The sequence below is a fragment of the Enhydra lutris genome, unplaced genomic scaffold (genome assembly GCF_002288905.1).
Source record: "Enhydra lutris kenyoni isolate GAN:26980312 unplaced genomic scaffold, ASM228890v2 scaffoldscaffold27, whole genome shotgun sequence".
Taxonomy (NCBI): domain Eukaryota; kingdom Metazoa; phylum Chordata; class Mammalia; order Carnivora; family Mustelidae; genus Enhydra; species Enhydra lutris.
Window position 1 is genome coordinate 24,591,565 of NW_019154111.1, and position 18,460 is coordinate 24,610,024.

The 18,460-nt window shown below is 37.1% G+C and overlaps 1 pseudogene; it reads right to left on the minus strand.

The window, feature by feature from the left end:
- Positions 1–17,090: 17,090 nt before the first annotated feature.
- The window catches only part of LOC111151987, a 12,763-nt pseudogene continuing 11,393 nt past the window's right edge, over positions 17,091–18,460 (minus strand).

Sequence of the window (18,460 nt, forward strand, 5' to 3'; positions counted from 1 at the left end):
TCCTGTGCATGGAGATAACACTATTCTAAGGAAATATAATTCGCTGAATTTAAAAATATTCTCTTGAGACTTCCATATCATCAACCAACCAAAAAATAGGTGTGGAATATTCCATTAAAGTTCAGATATATTGTTTTGTTCAAGAAAATGATTAATGAACTATCTATAATATAGCTACTCCACTCCTTTATATTGTGAGAAACTTAATAAAGAAAAGAACGACAAAAAAAAAAAGTGTAGAGAAATAGAAAGAGGGGACATAATAGCTCCTGAATAAGATTATAGATACAATAAAATATGTGATTAATGTGGAACAAAGAAAGGAGGAGAGAAATTTTAAAAAGAAAAAGAAAAAAATTAGGGAACACTATAACCAAGATATTCAGAAGTGAATTGCCTAACTACAAAATTCTATCTATTCCATTTGTGAAACACCCACATGGTGTGACTTGAAGCTCCCTATAGAGAGAGGTGAGAGAAGACAGCAGGGTCGTAGGGAGGAAGTCAGGTCAGACTTAGCAGAAAGAACATGAGTGAAGCATAAAAGCAAGAAATTGCAAGGTAAGTTCTAGGAATGAAAATAAAACCAGTTTGGCTACAATGAGGGGGAGTACTATAAAATAAGACTGGAAAAGATAAGATAAATTGGGGCCAGATTATATAGGTCTTTGAATGCCAGGCTGAGGATTTGCTGCTCTTTTTGGTTAAAAATGGGGAGTCACTGAAGGTTTTTGAGTAGGGGAGTGAAGTGACCTTTGGGTCAATTACTCTGGCTGCAATGTGTAAAGTAGATTGGAAGAGGGAGAGAATAAAAGTGAAGAGACACCCTGGGAGGCTATTGAATTAGATCAGGTGACAAGTAATGAGAACCTGAACTATGGGAGTAGCAGTAGGACTGGAAAGAAAAGGATGAATTCAAGATATCTTTCATGGGTCAAATCTATGGGGCTTAGTAACTAATGAGATCTGAGAGAACTGTTAAAAAAGATTCTGAGATTTTTAAGCCTGAGTTACTGAGGAAGTGATAAAGTAGGGAAATAAGGAGAGAAAGCAGGTTTGAGTGGTTTTAGGTATATGTATGTGGGGTATTGGTGATGGTGTTTTTCATGGTGGTGGGAGTTTTGTGCTGAGGAGTTGATGAAGTAGATTTTGATATACTACCCTCATAAGCACTGGAAGGTAGCAGTTTTCAGAAAAAGAAATAAAATCATTAAATTCCAGAGTTAGGAAGACTGCACTTAGCTCATAGTTGACTGTCAATAAATGTTGACTGAAACAACCCTAATTAATTCCAAATGGACGTTTTTCACTCATTCATTCAACAGATATTCATTAAACAACTACTCTATGCCAGACACTGGTGTAAGTATTAGAAGATATCATGGTTTTCAACAGAAATAATGTTCTCCTTATGGAAAACGTAGTCAAGTGGGAAAGACACAATTAAATGAGCACTTACAATAAACAACATTTGTATTACTTTGGTTAAAGAACCAGTTGATACTCAGGAAGATAACAGGGACCCTTCCAAGTGCAGGATACTCAGGGAAGTTTTCTCAAATGAACATCTGACTCAACTGAAAGATTGAGTAGGAATTAGCCAGGTGAAAAGGGAGGGGGGGAGTATGTAGGCAGAAGGAATCTCAGTTGCAAAAGATGAGAGGTGCTAAAGTTTGAGGCTTTTGAGGAATTGAAAGACATTTAATATGGCTGAATTACAGAGTATGAATGAAGAAAGAGAGAAAATTAGATACAGACCAGTTCATGAAAGATCTTGTCCATCTTTTTAAGAACTTTGTGTTAAGAACAGTAGAAAAATCACTGAAGAATTTTAGCAGAGAAACAGCATGACCATATTTGCATGTTTTAAAGATTCATAAACTGTTCACTCTGAACAAAAATATTTACTGTGCCCTCAGGAGTTCACACATAAACAAACAGAAGCAATGTAATAATATAATACCTACAGTGGTTTAAAATGCTATTTACACTAGCATATACTCATTAGACAAGCATAAAATTTATGGGGACGCAGATAAGAGGACAGTTAATATTGTTTGTAAGGGAAATATTAAAGAAAACTTAAGAACTGGCCATTTTGTGCTGGAGTAGAAAGTTAATTAAACCCTTCAAATAAATACTTCAGTTATATACCTAAGTAAAATTTCATTTACAACTCTATCTCTCATTTGTGTTCAATTACTGCTTTTTCTGTCATCATTTTTTATATTATTATTTTTCTATTCATGCTTAATGTTGATGTAAATTTAGTTGAAGTATATAAGTATTTGAATGTGTATGAGAAAAGCTACCTTATCTAATCATGAAAGTGTTTAAGTTGCAACTACTTACTAGGTACAGTATTTCTGTATGTTAACAGTGTGTTACCAGGAAGTATGTGCTTTGCTGGAAGTAAACTCCAGCTGTCTTTTCCCTAGGAATTTGGCTCACTCCCTTGCCCTTCTCAGATTCCTTGCAATTAGACTATCCATGTAATTGAGTTCAATGGAATAACTCAGTGGAATGTCCTTCTTCCAGAGTTGGCCTAGTAAGATCCCACAAGGACTTTCACATTTTTCTCTCCTCATGTATTGGTATGCTGAATGCAGATGATCCAACCCAGAACTCCATAAAGGCCCCAGGAAATGATGGGGCCACAGGATAGAGGGAGTTTGGGTGACGGAGTCGCAGCTTACAATTCAATTGCCCCTGAGAGTCACTTAACCCATTATCACACTATGAAGTTAGAGAGAAACTAACTTTTATTTGGTTCAAGTCACTGAAAATTTGGAGTTGTTTCAGAGTTAAAAATTGGGTTCAAGCCACTGGAACTTGGGAGTTACCGTAGCTAGTGTTAATTCCCTTGACTAATAAAATCCTATATTATTTTTTTCATTTCTTTTAGGAATTTGAGAGCTTCTTTAAGCCTTTAGTCTCTGTTATAAGACTTGACTATTAGAACTCCCAGAGATTATCTCCTTTACTAAGGGTATAATATCTGTCCTTTACATAGTCAATTAGTACATTGTTCATGATGATTCTTAGGAACTTTGACTAAATATTTGAGGATTCAAATTTTTAATGTCATTTATTAATTAGTCTAGCTAATATTTATTGAACAGAGATTAAGTTAAGTGATATATAGTTGTGGCCTTGATATGTCATACATTAAGTTATGTAGGTAGTTTTTGCTTGGTTGTTCTTATAGGATAATACCACTAGGGAATCATAAAGGAAATATCTCTTACAGCAAAACAGGCTTATCCTGATATTAGGCACAGCACTAATTTTTATAGCTATGAAAATTATCTGGTGAAAAACACTTATTAATGAGATATGGTTTGCTCAATTTACCTGGTTACAAATAGATGTGGGGTAAGAGTAAGTATTAGCTGTCATAGATATTTCTCAAATAATTAGCCATTAAGAAAATCATAATTTTAAGTGTATGAAGTAATTTTTCCAAGTCAAAGATTCTCAGAAAAACATCACACTTTGTCTGGATCCAGTAAGATCTAAAAGCCAGTCCAGAGTCTTCACTATTCTCCCATTCAGCATCACATATGGTTAACTCATGAAGGCCTGAGTGGGAAACCCTGTTTGATGCCTACTGACTCTTTGACAGACCCTGGGCAATTTACATAACCTCTCTCAGCCTCATGAAATAATAGTACCTTGTGCTTCTGCCCTTGATCCCCTGCTGTTCTTTTCTCAACACAGCAGCCAGAGTGATCCCATTAAAACTTTTAAGTCACATCATTTTATGACTTTTCTCAAAAATCACCAATGGCTTTTCATCTCACTAAGAACAAAAAGTCAGTCTTTATAATGGGCTACAAGGCTATGTGTGATTGGATAACTGTCTGACCTCATTTTCTATTCCTCTGCTTGTTCACTCTGTTCCAGCTCACTAGCCTTCTTGCTAGTTTTCAAAATTGCCCAGTAAAAGAGCAGGGTTTAAAAATATGCCTCGTTCCTGTCTCCTTTGCATCGTTATTTTTGATTTATCAACATTTTAAATGAGCTTTCTTAATCTTCAGAATAAACTCATAACAATAATAATAGTTAACATTTTATTGTGTTTATCATGTGCCAACATGATGTATTTCAATCTGCGTAGATACCCTAAGAGGTGGTAATACCTAGTGGTTTTAAAGTACACTGTAGAATCATGCTGACAGGGTTTAAATCCCCATTCTACCACTTATTGAGTGTGACTTTGGGAAGTTACTTTACCTCTCTGTGTCTATAAAATAAGGAAAATTCTGTTTTACTCAATAGTTATGTATGAATATTCATAAAGTGCCTGGAAGGAGGCTGAGCACATAGCATAAGGATTTGCTAAATATATAAATAAAAATAAATTTGTATTGTTTGTGCCTTAATTTCATTATCTGTAAAATGGGAATAATAATACAGTATTAATCCCATAGGATTTTTGTGGAATTAAATGAAATAACATGTTCTCATAATCAGACTGTCTGGCATATGGTAAGCCCTCAGTAAATGTTAGTTTTAATATTTTTACTATCATTAGGACATGAAAGTTTGGACAGATTAACTAAAATGTCAAAGGTTACACAAGTTGTAAGCATCTGAATCGTTTGTTTTCAAGACTATCTCATTTAAAATGGCATTCTTAATCTCACAAAACAAACTGAAGGTTGCTGGGGGGAGGGGGGTTGGGAGAAGGGTGTGGGGTTATGGACATTGGGGAGGGTATGTGCTAAGGTGAGTGCTGTGAAGTGTGTAAACCTGGCGATTCACAGACCTGTACCCCTGGGGATAAAAATATATGTTTATCAAAAATAAAAAATTAAAAAAAATAAATAAATAAAATGGCATTCTTAACCGCAACCTTAAAGCATTATATGCATATTTTTTGTTTGTGAGTCCCCATCGTTCAAGTGAAGCATAAAAGCTTCCAATTTCTTTTCTTTTATGTGTAACGTATAATAATGTGTAAAAACACAACTGTTTTTGTTGTGTAGTAAATTTTAAAAATCCATCTATGTTGTTTCCTCTTCCCAATTTATTGTACAGCATCATTTCTAATCTAGATTCTAGATATGTAGATAAAGGAGAGTCATGAGCTCATAGTAAGGTTATGGAGATTGGAGTCTGAATTTCTTGTGGGATAGAATGTCTCCTCTCCTTTACCATGACTTCATTCTCAATTGCCAAACTGTATCACAAAGCTGAGAGTTCTTGCTCAAATCGAGAAGGGTGGGGTTATAAGACAGTCTTACATTTGGGGACGCTAATCCATGTGGGCATAGCTAAAATAGTCACTCTGTTTTCAGAACTTCAGAGACCTCCCACCCTTCCTTTTTGTATGTTTGTTTCTTTTGAATTCTCAATGTTCATTTATGATAGAAATAGAAGAAATCATTAGAGCACTGTAATATTAATAACATAAGGTAGTTTTTTTTAGATTCTGAATTCTGTGTTTCTTACCCTTCATTTGTTCAACCACGAAACCCAATAATGAACTGTATCCAAAACAAAATAGTTATTGCAGAATAACTTTAGGTGAGCAAAGGCAGCCAAGTATAAGTTTTAGAATGTTTTCATGGGGAAACATCTGCAAAATGTTTGTGCAGTGGGAATAACACAAGGGTTTACATAACAATTGTGCAGCATATTTTCTTTTTGGCAACAAGGAAACATCCATGCAGCATATTTAAAAATATTTGTGTATTTGAGCTACATTTTCATTGGCAATGGGCACGCAACCACAGTGACCAGGCATCAATCAACATTCTCTTTTCCAGCTGTTTCACAAAATGTGTAATCAGTCACAAAATGTATTTGGTTCCACATATATGCATTCTTAACTTTTCCCTTCTGTCTCATGAAACACACTACTGGAAAAACTGGGCACATTTTGGATATTCAAATTAAGAATCATCTAAATGGAATGGTGGTGTCTCTATTTTCTAAAACAAACCTCATAAAAAGCAAAAGCACTATTAAATTCTGAGAAAAAGAAGGATGTCCTAAAGAATAAGTATTTAAAGAAAACATACAATTTGCTAGTAATACTACGTAACAAATAATAATGTGCAGTTCTGGAAGAGCCATAAAGTCCTTGTCAGAAATTGAAAATGGAAGAGTTCTCAATTCTCATTTCCACTGTAAATTGGGGCTAACTGATGGTCAGGAGCAAGTAGGAACTCCATGTACATGTGATTAATCATTAGAAGAGAAGATGGAAAAATAACAAAATTCTCATTTTTTTTCTATATGAAAATAAGTATATATATATATACGTATGTATATATGGAAAGCGAAGTATAAAAGATGTATGAGAAGCAGTCACTGCTACTGAGAAGCTTATCAGTTCTAAACTGCATATTCATAAGTAAAGTCTCTACAGTCAGATAAGAGCTGTGATGAGTGCAAGCCAATCTCCCAAGGGATAGTCCAGCAGAAACAATGTTTAAGGTGCCAGATATTACTGGACTAAATTGAAGTAAATGCCATTTAATTCAGATACTCTGATATGATTAATTGTATGAATATCAAAATGAACTTGGTCCTACTGGCACCAAAACAGATGGGGCCCTTGTGTAGAAATGTGAAGATATTCCCTATCAGCTCCAGCTTATCTCTGTGGTGCTAAGCACATGTATGTAGCCTGGAAAACCATGGCCAGCTACCAAACCATTAGGCAGCTAGCAGTCACCTACAATCATCAGGCTATAGGAGGGTTCTCAAGCCCAAAGGTGAAAAACCTAGCCCTACTTTCCAGCAAAGACAAATTAATTAAATGAACTACTTATTTAGTTAACTGAATCTATAGCCCCAAAAGTTGTAGGCACATTCAGAAAAATAAAAGAAAATCAAACAAAATGAATTACCATTTCACACTAGTCAGAATGGCTAAAAATCACAAGTCAGGAAACAAATTTTGGCAAGGATGCGGAGAAAGGGGAACCCTCTTACACCGTTTGTGAAAATGCAAGCTGCTCTGGAAAACGATATGGAGATTCCTCAAGAAGTTAAAAATAGAGCTACCCTATGACCTAGCGATTGTACTACTAGGTGTTTACCCAAAGGATAAAGTTATGATCCTATATCACCTGCACCCCAATGTTGATAGCAGCAGTATCCACAATAGCCAAACTATGGAAAGAGCCCAAGTGTCCATTGGTAGATGAATAAATAAAGAATTTATTTATATATATATACATATGCATATGTATATATATGATGGACTATTATTCAGCCATCAAAAAGAATGAAATCAGCATTTACATCAATATAGATGAAACTGGAAGGTGTGTGTGTGTGTGTGTGTATGGTAGACTATTAGCCATCAAAAAGGATGAAATCTTAGCATTTAATCAATGTGGATGGAACTGGAAGGTATTATGCTGAGTGAAATAAGTCAGCCAGAGAAAGACAATTATCTTATGGTTTTACTCATATGTGGAATTTAAGAAATAGAGGATCATAGAAGAAGAGAGGGAAAAATAAGGTGAGATAAAATCAGAAAGGGGGACAAACCATAAGAGACTTTTAACTATAGGGAACAAACTGAGGGTTGCTGGAGAGGAAGTTGGTGGAGGGATGTGGTAATGGGTATTGGGCATTAAGGAGGGCACAGGATGTAATAAGCACTGGCTGTTAAATGCAACTGATAAATAATTGAACTCTACTGAAACTAATGATATACTGTTAACTAATTGAATTTAAATAAAATAAGTTACAAAAAAGGAATTACTGAAAAGTAGAAATTATTTTCTAAATATAAATATAGTGGAAATGCAATTTTAACCATATTTTGAATGAGAAATTGTTATTAGATCAATGAATGTTCCCTCTAAGTCATTAGAGCAACTAATATTACCTGTAAATTTCAAATAAGTTAAATTATGTTATAGTCTGTGTGTTATAAATTGTTTTCAACAGAGTAATATTGTTAATGGAAATTAAATTCCCTATGTCTTTTTTTTTTTTTCTAACTAATCTTCTCCCTTACCAGTAACTGTTGGACAGATTTAAGAGATTGCAACCTCAGGTATCTACAGGGACCAGTCAGGCTACATGAGGGATAAACTAGGCCTGCTAGGGGCTGTGTTCTTCTAGAGATCACATTTTCTATTAAAGGGGGTAAACTGATGTAGCTTAGCTGGTTGTTATTTTGCAGACATTTGGAACGTGACAAAATTTCTAAATTTATTTTATTAAAACCTAGAAATTTGGCTTTTCTTTACAAACACTTAAATTGAAAATGTTACCAACTAATAACACTTTATGAAATACTATATAGGTCTAATAGAACATGTTTTCTGGCTGACTCAGCAATCTGTGACAATATGTCTTGGTCTTGACCAACTCATGAGGCATACACTAGTTCTTTGAGACCACACAAAGAAAGACCTAATCTAATCTGGGAATTCTTGGTAGGTGTTATCAGTTATGATCAGCTGGGTTATGCTATGATAGCAAAGAACCCCAAACTTTAGAGGCTTACCTAAACAAAGATTTGTTTCTCCCTTGTGCTATATGTCCGTAATAGGTAAAGAAAGAGATTTTGCTTGTCATGGCTGGAGACTGAGACTGATGAAACACCCCCATCTGGAACACAGGGTAGAGGGAAGAGAGATATGGAAAACCCCTACAATGGCTTTTCAAATGACACACATCATTTCAGTTGCTGTCACTGGCCAAAGCTAGTCACATAACGTATAGTAAAGAATTTAGCCTTGCCAAACAAAGGTTTGGCTTTTTCCCTCAGCTCCTGATTAGAGTGTCTTTCTTTAGAGTGAGTACTAGCTAGCCTGTACTTGATGCTAGGGTGGGGGTGGCCATGTCCCAAAGACCGCCCATGTGAGAGTTTTGGTTTGTGCGGTATCAGTTGACTTAGAGACCTAAGTTCAGTGTCTTGGGTAATCACTTAGTCTATCATGTCTGTGTATTGAAGTCTTAGTAAAAACTCTGGACTCAGAGCTTAAGTGTCTCTCTGCATATTGTCACACATTGACACTGAGAAGGTAATGGGTCCTGAGCACAACAGAACCCTCACATTTGGAGCCTTCTCAGACCCTGCTCTAGAGATGCTTCCTTTGGCTATATTCTTCATCTGTATTCTTTCTCTGTAGTAATTCACTATGTTATTACAATAGCATACAGTGAATTCTGTGAGTCCCTCTAGGGAATTACCAAACTTTACAGTGGTTTTGGAAATTCCCTGATTTTGCAGTGGTATTGAAGTAAGAGCAATATTGGAGACTGCACTAAAACTTCATTATTTGGCTAAATCTGGGTACATGGTCACTCTTCAGTGCAATAGGGTGGGATACACAGAGTGCCCTCAAGGAAAAACTCTAGAAATTTTGCAAATTTTAATCCAGTATAACACAGGAGCTTCAGGAGGGAAATGATACTTGCGCTCAGTCGTAAAGGATTTATAGGAGTCAGCATCGTAAAGGTAGTTGTGAAGTTTGTGCTAGAGATAGGGGCAGAGTACAATTAATCATGAAATGTTGGCATATCATAATATGAGCAGAGAATTTACTTATATACAGCTTTATATTCCCAAATTGACCAAAGGGGAGTGGTACGTCTGGGCTAGGTCACAAAGGGCTTTCCATGATTAGGAAGATAAAAGTGCTTAATGATAAGACTGATTGGGAAGAGGAATCTTGGATTGGGTCAGCACTATGAGGTCAGCAATGAAACTGGGTGCTAGGGGAAGCTTCATCAAAGGAAGTCAGTATGAGAGAGAGCTGACCACAGTCTGAAAGGGAAGCTCCATGGAGTAAGGGTTTTTATCCTGAGCACTCATTGTTACTCAGTCAAACGGGACCTTATGGTCTTAAGGGTTTGAAAATGCTTAGCAGAACTAATCATTCTCTTCTCACCAAGATATCTTTATTTTAGTGAGTAACTTTAGTCCAATTCCTCAGGGGATTTTGGAGGTGTGTTGGGACATCTGTCTTCATGGGTATATGGGTTTTGAAGAGGTGCCCTGAAGTCCAAGTGGTAGAAATCTTTTTCTTCATGACCTCCTGCCCCCCAACCCCCACCACCCTGGGAAATAAAATCCTGTATGTAGTGACCCAGAATGCTGGCATATTACTGTTTGAAATTTATAAAGTGTGTTTTCTGCAAAGTGTACTCTAATGATGTAATAACCTTGTCATAGTCCATCCAGGCTGCTATAACACAATACCATACACTGGGTGGCTTAAATAGCAGACATTTATTTCTCACAGTTCTAAAGGCTGAGAAATCCAAGATCACGGTTGGAAGATTCTGTGTCTGGTGAGAGCCCATTGCTGGTCATCTTGCTATGTCCTCTAATAGAAGGGGTGAAGTTGTTCTCTGAGGTCTCTTCTATAAGGGTACCAATCTCATTTATAAGAGCCCTCATGAGCTAATAATTTCCCAAAGGTCCCACGGCCAAATACCATTACATTGGGATTAAGTTTCAACATACAAATTTTTAGGGGACACATTGATTCTATAGCAGCAGTTTAAAGGAGGGTGTTTGAGTAATAATTTGAGATGGTAGCCAGTAAGTTTTTTTCTTCTTCATTGGCCATCTCCATTCGAAGTTTCCAGGGGGACTTATCAGGAAAACATCAGGAAAAAATGACAAATTCTTAGTTTTGGAGTTCAAAAAGCACTCACCAGCTGTAAGAAATAGTTTACAGGGTATGTAATCTGGCAGAAGAGGGTTTTTTTGATTGGTTGGTTGGTTGGTTGTTTTTTGTTTTGTTTTGTTTTGTTTTGTTTTAATCTAGACCATACAAAAGGCCAGAGAAGCTCAAAGATGGATTAAGAAAGTAGATTTGACGGTGTGAGTTCGGGGAATAGTAGGTATAGTGTTTAACTTTCCATATTCATCCGTTGGTAATAATAAGAAGAAATCCTTCTTTACATTGGAGAACACAATAGACTAGACCAGTGCCATCTGACATTTTCTACTAGGATCTTTGGTTGTAGTTTCTTCTACCAGAGTTGGTTGAGATCAGGGGTGATCTTAGGTTAGAGTGATTCCCTGCTGCTGGCTCTAAGTCTTCCCATTGGCTCATATGGGTTTGGAACATCAGTCAAATCTAAGGGGGCTGATAAGAGCCAAGTGAGGATCAGTGGATCCAAAGGGGCCTTAAAAAAAAAAAAAAAGATTATTTATTTATTTATTTGACGACAGAGATCACAAACAGGCAGAGAGGCAGGCAGCCGGGGAGGCAGGGGTCTGGCTCCCTGCTGAGCAGAGAGCCTGATACTGGGCTTGATCCCAGGACTCTGGGATCAAGACCTGAGCCGAAGGCAGAGGCTTTAACCCACTGAGCCACCCAGGTGCCCTGAATGGGGCCTTTCTGATAGTTGGGACAAGGAGAACCCAGGGAATGATTTGTTTTATCTTAATGACATTGGACATATCAGTGAATTCAGAGTGCACAGGTTCTGAGAGCAAAGACTACAATGAGAAATTTATCAGCTCTGTTAAGAAGTGGGTCTCACTTAAAAGAGTAGTTGACATGAAGAACATTTTGCGGTGTGGCAGAACAGACCTGAAACAGATTAACAATAGAACTCTCCATTACACACACTGATGCCTTTTGGAATTTAACGTCTCCAAATGGGCAGGTGGATGGGTAGGGCGAGTTTGAAAGGTTTAAAATGCCATCCATATGCCGATGACTCTCAGACATGACTCCATCACTTACTTTCTCTTGTTCTCCAGACTGTGTATCTAGCTGCCTGCTCAACATCTATAAGTAGGTGCCTAATTGGAACCTCAAATTTGACATTTCCAAAAGGAATATTTTTCAGCTCTAATCAGAATTGGCTACATAATTTGCAGAAGCAAGGGCAAAATGAAAACGGTATCTTGTTCAAAAAGTAGGAAAGGTATTAAAGGTATCTTAAAGGTATTAAAGGTATTAAAACAAAGCTTTCCCCCCTTTTGTGCTCTCTCTCTCTCTCTCTCTCTCTCTCTCTCGCAAGTAATCATGGTAATTTTCATTTGGTATTTAATGTCATGGTCCTTCAAAATGGGAAAATAATCATGGACAAATGCAGACCATCACTGGGCCAGGAGAGATGGCAGCAGCAGGAACTACAGGTTGTACCTGAGGTAGAGGCAGGGTAGTCAAGCCAGGCATCTCCCCTTCCACAGACTACTGCCTTTTCTAAGGGTATTGCAACCTTCATGCATGGTCATGGTAGGTATCTGGATGTGGGGTGGCCTGGGAAAACCACGGTGAGCTTGCCTCCCCGGGGGGAAGGCTATAGCAGTCACCGATGGGGTGGGGAGGACAAGGCTGTACAGTGTCTGGGGTGTCTGTTAAGATCTCATCTTAGGGAAGCAGAATATCAGCAGGAATTGAGGCTCCAGTGTCCCATTGGATTTCATTTACAAAACACAAAATCAAAGATAAAATTATTAAAAATATCAAGATGGCCAACACAGGGCATTAAACCCCAATGTGGGGCCCTTCTGGGAATGGAGAACTATGTGACTGCGTTGGTTTCATACCCATGAAGCTGGCCCTGACTCTATCCCCCAGTGCTGCTTCTCCTCCAGTCTACTTTAACTCAATAAATAAAACAACTTGTCAGATATTCATTGTTTATACTCAAGTATCATCCTTACTTTACTAATAACCCACATCACTTACATTAAGGAATTACTGTCAGCACTGTATCTAAAATATAAACCCTTTCCAACCACTTTTCATCACCTCTTGGATTATCACAACAGCTTCTTAAGTTCTATCTCCTGCTTTCACTCTTGCCCATCTAGAGTTTGTCCTCCACATAGCAATCAGTCTTTTAAAAATATAAAATAGGCCACTTCACAGTTTTCTCAACATTTTCACATCACACTTAAAAATAAAAATCTTATCATGGCTTGCAAATACCTATAAGATATAATCTTTGCTTATCTTTCATGCTATGTTCCTTAAATATTGAGATTTTTACATTTTGTCTTTTATATCCCTAAAATGTTCTTCCCAGAATTTTCTTTGTGGATGTCACTTCCTTAGAGATATTCTCTGATAATCCTTTTGGGAGGTTTTTTTCCTCTGGCACCGAATATCTGGTGTCTTTTCTTATACCACTAATCAGTTTTCCAGTTCTCTGAAACCTATTTCATATCCATCGATTCAATTCAATTCTGCCACTAACTATAGAGAGTCAACATGGATCCCACAGATGGAAGGTCTCAGTCCCACACGACTGCTTCCTATTACAGATGCCAGTCAAAATCCTGGGCCACTTGTACCTTGAACTGATCAGCTATAAATTGCAGGTTCCTACAATCCCCTCCTCAGATCTGATAATTTCTAGAATAGTTCACAGAACTCAGGAAAACACATCATTTATGTTTACTGTTTCATTTATAAAGGATACAAATGAACAGCCAGATGAAGAGGATGAGAGGGCTAGATCCAGAAGGATCCCAAGTGTAGGAATGTCTGTTGCTGTGGAGTTGGGGTATGTTACGCTCCTAGCATGTGGATATATTCACCAACGTGGAAGCTCTCTGATCCTCTTTGTTCAAGAATGATTGTAGAGCTCAATCTTCAGCTCCCCTCTCCTTCAAAAGTTGGTGTTTAGGCTAAAATTTTTAACTCCCTATCACTTGGTCTTTCTGGTGACCAACTCCACTCTGAGGCTACCTAGCCCCAACCCTTCCCCAGCCCCAACACCAAGTCGCCTTATTAGCATGAACTCAGGTGTGATTGAAAGTTACGCATGGAATAAAAGACACTCCTATCATTAGGTAATTCTAAGGGTCTTAGTATCTCTGTGCTGGAAACAGAGACCAAATATGTATTTTTAATTATACCATATTTATCTAAAATAGAAATTTGCATTATTCTTTTTCCCCTTCTTAAGCTTTTTTTTCTTCCTCACATTTAGCACAACACTTATACTAATAATTTGTTTGTGTATTTGTTTTCTTTATCCTCAAGTACAATACCAGCTCTAAGAAGTCAGAGGCTTTGGCTGTCTTATCACCCCTTTTATCCCCAGGGCCTAAAACAAGAGCGTATGTTAGCCCTCAATAAATATTTGTTGCATAAAAGAATATATAAACATAACTATATATTTAACCTAAATTTATTGAATAAATTAAAATCTGATAATACCCAGAAGTGACTAGAGTGTATTTTTCATATAAGGTAAAAGCAGGGCTTGGAATTAGAAATTAAATTCAGTTAAATGTTATATACCTGCCTACTTGAATCTTCAATATTTAATTTATAACCACCATATCAGTATCTTTATAAGTTCTTATAACTACTGCTTCAGGAACCTTAAATTGAACAATGCTTTACACGTAAGACATTGTATCAGTTTTCTTTTGCAGATGTAACAGTTTATCACAAATTTAGCAACTTAACACAAATTTGTTATTTTACAACACAGAGGTCAGAGGTCTGAAATGTGTCTCAGTGGGCTAAAATCGAGGTGCTGGCAAGACCGTGTTCTTGCCAGGGGAGAATCTCTTTCTTTGCCAGGGGAAAATCTCTTTCTTTTTTTTCTAGTTTCTAGCAGATGCCTGCCTTCCTTGTCTCATGACCCCTCCTTCCACCTTTGAAGCTAGCAATGGCAGGCTAAGACTTTCTCAAGTCATATTTCTTTGCTTTCTTCTATTTTTAAAGAGGCACATGGTAATCCAAGATAATCTCTCCATCTCAAGTTTCTTAATTTTATTATATCTGCACATCCCTTTTCCTTATAAAATAACATCTTCATAGATTCTGGAGATTAGGACTTGGACATTTGGGGGGATTCAGTATTCAGCCTGCTACAGCTAACAATTAGCATTATTTCCCAATTAACCATATTTTTAAAGTAATTTTTAAAGCCTTAGAAGAAGGTGATACTACTTCAGATGATTAGGGCACTCAGGAAGCTAAGTGAAGACTAGTAGGTGGGCATCTTGGTGCTCAGAAGAACATGTGCTCCAATCAAGGGATCAGCAGTGTCTTAGCCTCATCCAAATGTTGGCATGCAGAGATGTGAGTCCAGGGTGGTCAGTTCACTTTTCCAAGACAATCTGGAAATGCAAATTTATATGTAGAACGCCCTAATTTTTGCAGTGTTGGCAACAAGTTACATGATGTTTTTCAAAACTCTGCAGGCTAAAACATGTCTGTAAGTAGACCCTGACCTCTGAGTCCCCATTGTGCTGCCTAACTTCTAGATGACCAAGAGGAGCCCTCCAGCAAATTGTACATCTGTCTAGTGAATTATGTTCTGGGTATTAGGAGCAATGTATAAAATGTCTGTCTTTTGTGGCAAGATATTACTTGGAGTTAGTTCATAGTTACATGGGATTTATAGGTATTGTTAAAGAGACATTTCATTAAAATTGGTTTGTCTTCATTTACTTACTGAAGAATATTTAATAAGTTACTATTTATTAAGTTCCTCCTCCTGTGAGGCACTGCAGTGAATAAGAAGATAAATCAGACAGGGCCCCCTTCCTCAAAGAACCTGCCATCAAGGGACTGCCCATTAAAATTTTGACGAGGAATATCGAACTTCAGTGAAAAAAAAAGGTCACTGCTTTTGAGGAGAATCAAGTCTTTATTGAAGACTTGAAATAAAGTATATTTAAGTTATGCCTTAAAGGATGGAAGCTAAATACTCCATTCCTCTTTTTCTTGTATTTTTTTTTTTCTGTGTATAGTTGAACAGTTGTTTCTAGGCCCTTGGTTCATAAGGACCTCGCTACATAATGTGTCTAGATAACTTACCATGCAGTGCAATTTTAAAGGGTGGACTAACAATGAGAGGTGAATGACTGATCAAAGACATTAATCTTAACCCATATTTTCTTTATGAAGCTTTAGGAATGCTTCAGTAGATGGAAAATATAGTGCATTGTCTTAGTATTTGAAACAAAAGTAAAAGTTAGAATAAGTGCTAGTGCAATGAGAAATGTTAAACGTGATGGGCAAACCAGCTGAACAAACAGGATGGAAATTTGTTTTATGAAACTCACCTTACAGAATTTCACCCAATAAAACACATGGGTATGCAGTATTAATTTCTTTCTGTGTCTATGTATCATCACAAAAGGCCCTTTTTAATCATATTCTGGGTGCACATTTGGTCCCATTTGAACACAATTTATGAACACTTACTTTCTTATTTGAATTCTACTTTTTGACAAAATGGGCAAGAATCCAAGTAAGGCAGCATGGTTAACTATTATTCTAATACATACAGACCAGAATCTTAATGCAAAACAACTCAAATTCGCCAGAACTCAATATACCATGAAATTGTAATCCTTTACTTTATTTGATTGTCCTCAGTATAATTCTATATCACTTTCAAACTTTTATGACAAATAAGTACATTTGGAACATAATTAAAAGGAATACAGGTTATATAACAACAACCACAACAAAATCTCCAATTCCATTTTAATCATGAAAAAACAATTAAGCAAGAGTTAGAAAAAAACTATGTTTCTTTGGCCTCTTGATTCCTCATTCTATAAGATTATCCCCAGAAGCCTGCACTCTACCACTTTTCCCAGATCAGACGTAGATTTAGCCAGAAAGGAAGGAATACAAGTCAGAATGGCTTAACCCATTTCAGCCAAATAAACATTTAAACATGGTTTTCTCTCTTACTCTTTCCTAAAACTTCCAAGGCATCCGAGGATGTGTAATCCAGCTAATGTGAGTTTGTTCCTTGGTGAGTTATAGATAGGAATTACAAGCAAGTGGAGTTATCACACAAAGGAAACTTTACTGGCAGCAGATAAGGAGGTCCTAGAGAGTAACTTCTAAAATCATGACCCGCTAAGTAAGGGTAAATGGGTTTCTCTTTTTCAGGGTTAGGATGAATATTCAGAAAGGGGAGTTTTGTCACTGTATGTAGAGATGAGCACAAAAGGTCGCTCATGCATGTGCCCTGAGGAAATGGACCTGTACATACGTTGTAGGTTCATGACATTTCTGTTCCTCTTGGTTTTTTGTTTTCAGGTTTTTTTCAAGGTTCATAATTTATTGTACAAATTGAGTATCACATCGTGAGTTGACATTAGCTTCTCCAGGCATGGGAACTTAACAGGCAAAGTACAGGTTAAAATCCATTTATGTTGCTTTCACAGCTGGTGTTTTTTTTAGATCTTAACTTGAATTATAAGACCATCAAAGCAGTGCCTCCATATGTGGTGGGTACACAATTCATTCTACCTGTGTAAGTAGAAGAGTAAGAGTTGAAAGTATTATAAGTAGAGTGTAAGAGTTGAAATATTTTTTGATACCAGTGAAATAGAATTACGCAATAGTTTCTAGACCTGCCTTGCAGGTCTTGCAGTCTTTCTAGTGTTGCAGAAGGTGCCCATGCCGCTACTTGTCTATACTCCTCTTTGAATGGAGACTTCAGCATTACAATGAGGTAGAGGTAACTGTCTGGTCATTCCATGGTCCATCTGCCTCAATAGGAGTCAGGGTTGCTCTCAAGCTGGCCTGGGTGGTCTGGGGCCTGCAGAGCTCTTAGTCTGACTGCTTGCTGGGGGTAGTTTCCATTTCTGTCACGGGGTGCTTTGCCTGTGGGTGTTTTGCCTGAGTTAAAAGGTAAGCTGGGAAAAAGAACCTGAGGAAAATGTGAGCTAAGTTTGGTGCTTCATGCAGGTGGACAGCAAAAATAATCAGGTCTTGGGGTCTTGCTGGTGACAAATGGAGTTAAACAAAAATCCTTTTTGTCATGGATTGCAAGTTTTGTCTATTGAGGCAGTAATCAATTTAATGTGTATCACTACTATTTCCAATACTATGTTAGTTTCGCTCTGGAAGGTCTTTGGCTGTACTGCACCAGATACTCTGGCTGGATGGTATTTGCACTGTTTTTTACTTCCAGTTTAGTCTGCATTTTATCACACACAGGTGTTTCTGAATCTTCTATCCTTTAAATGGGTTGTTAGGGTAATCTTACTGGAACTATCTGTATGTTTTAGCCCACAAGAATCCAAATGAAGAAATTTTAATGTTGCCCTTAGTAAAACGTTGTATATTTTAAACAGACAAATACTCATTTGTTCCTTACGGCATTTGCAAGTTTTCATAAAATAATAACAGCTCTTTGATTGGTGTTCTTCAGTCCTCATCTACTTAAAAAGTTGACTGAAACCATCTGAAGATCAGAGTCCTTAAATAGATCTACTGCGGTGGCAGGATTTATCCAATTTACCAACCCATAGTTTGCAGACTCTGCTGTTGTACACTAGTGTAGACAATCTCTTTGAAGCTGGAATCCCTAGGGACAAGTTTGAGAGGGTGCTGAGTTGCTTCAAATAGTATCATATTCAACACCAGAAAAAAATCCATTGTGAAGGGGCTGGCAGCTCTGTACTGCTGTGCTAAGATGCTTTTTTGGAGAGAGTAGAATTTCGATAAAAGGACAGAATAACAATGTACTGTATTGATTTACTGTGGAAGACAACAGTGATTCTTGCATTTTT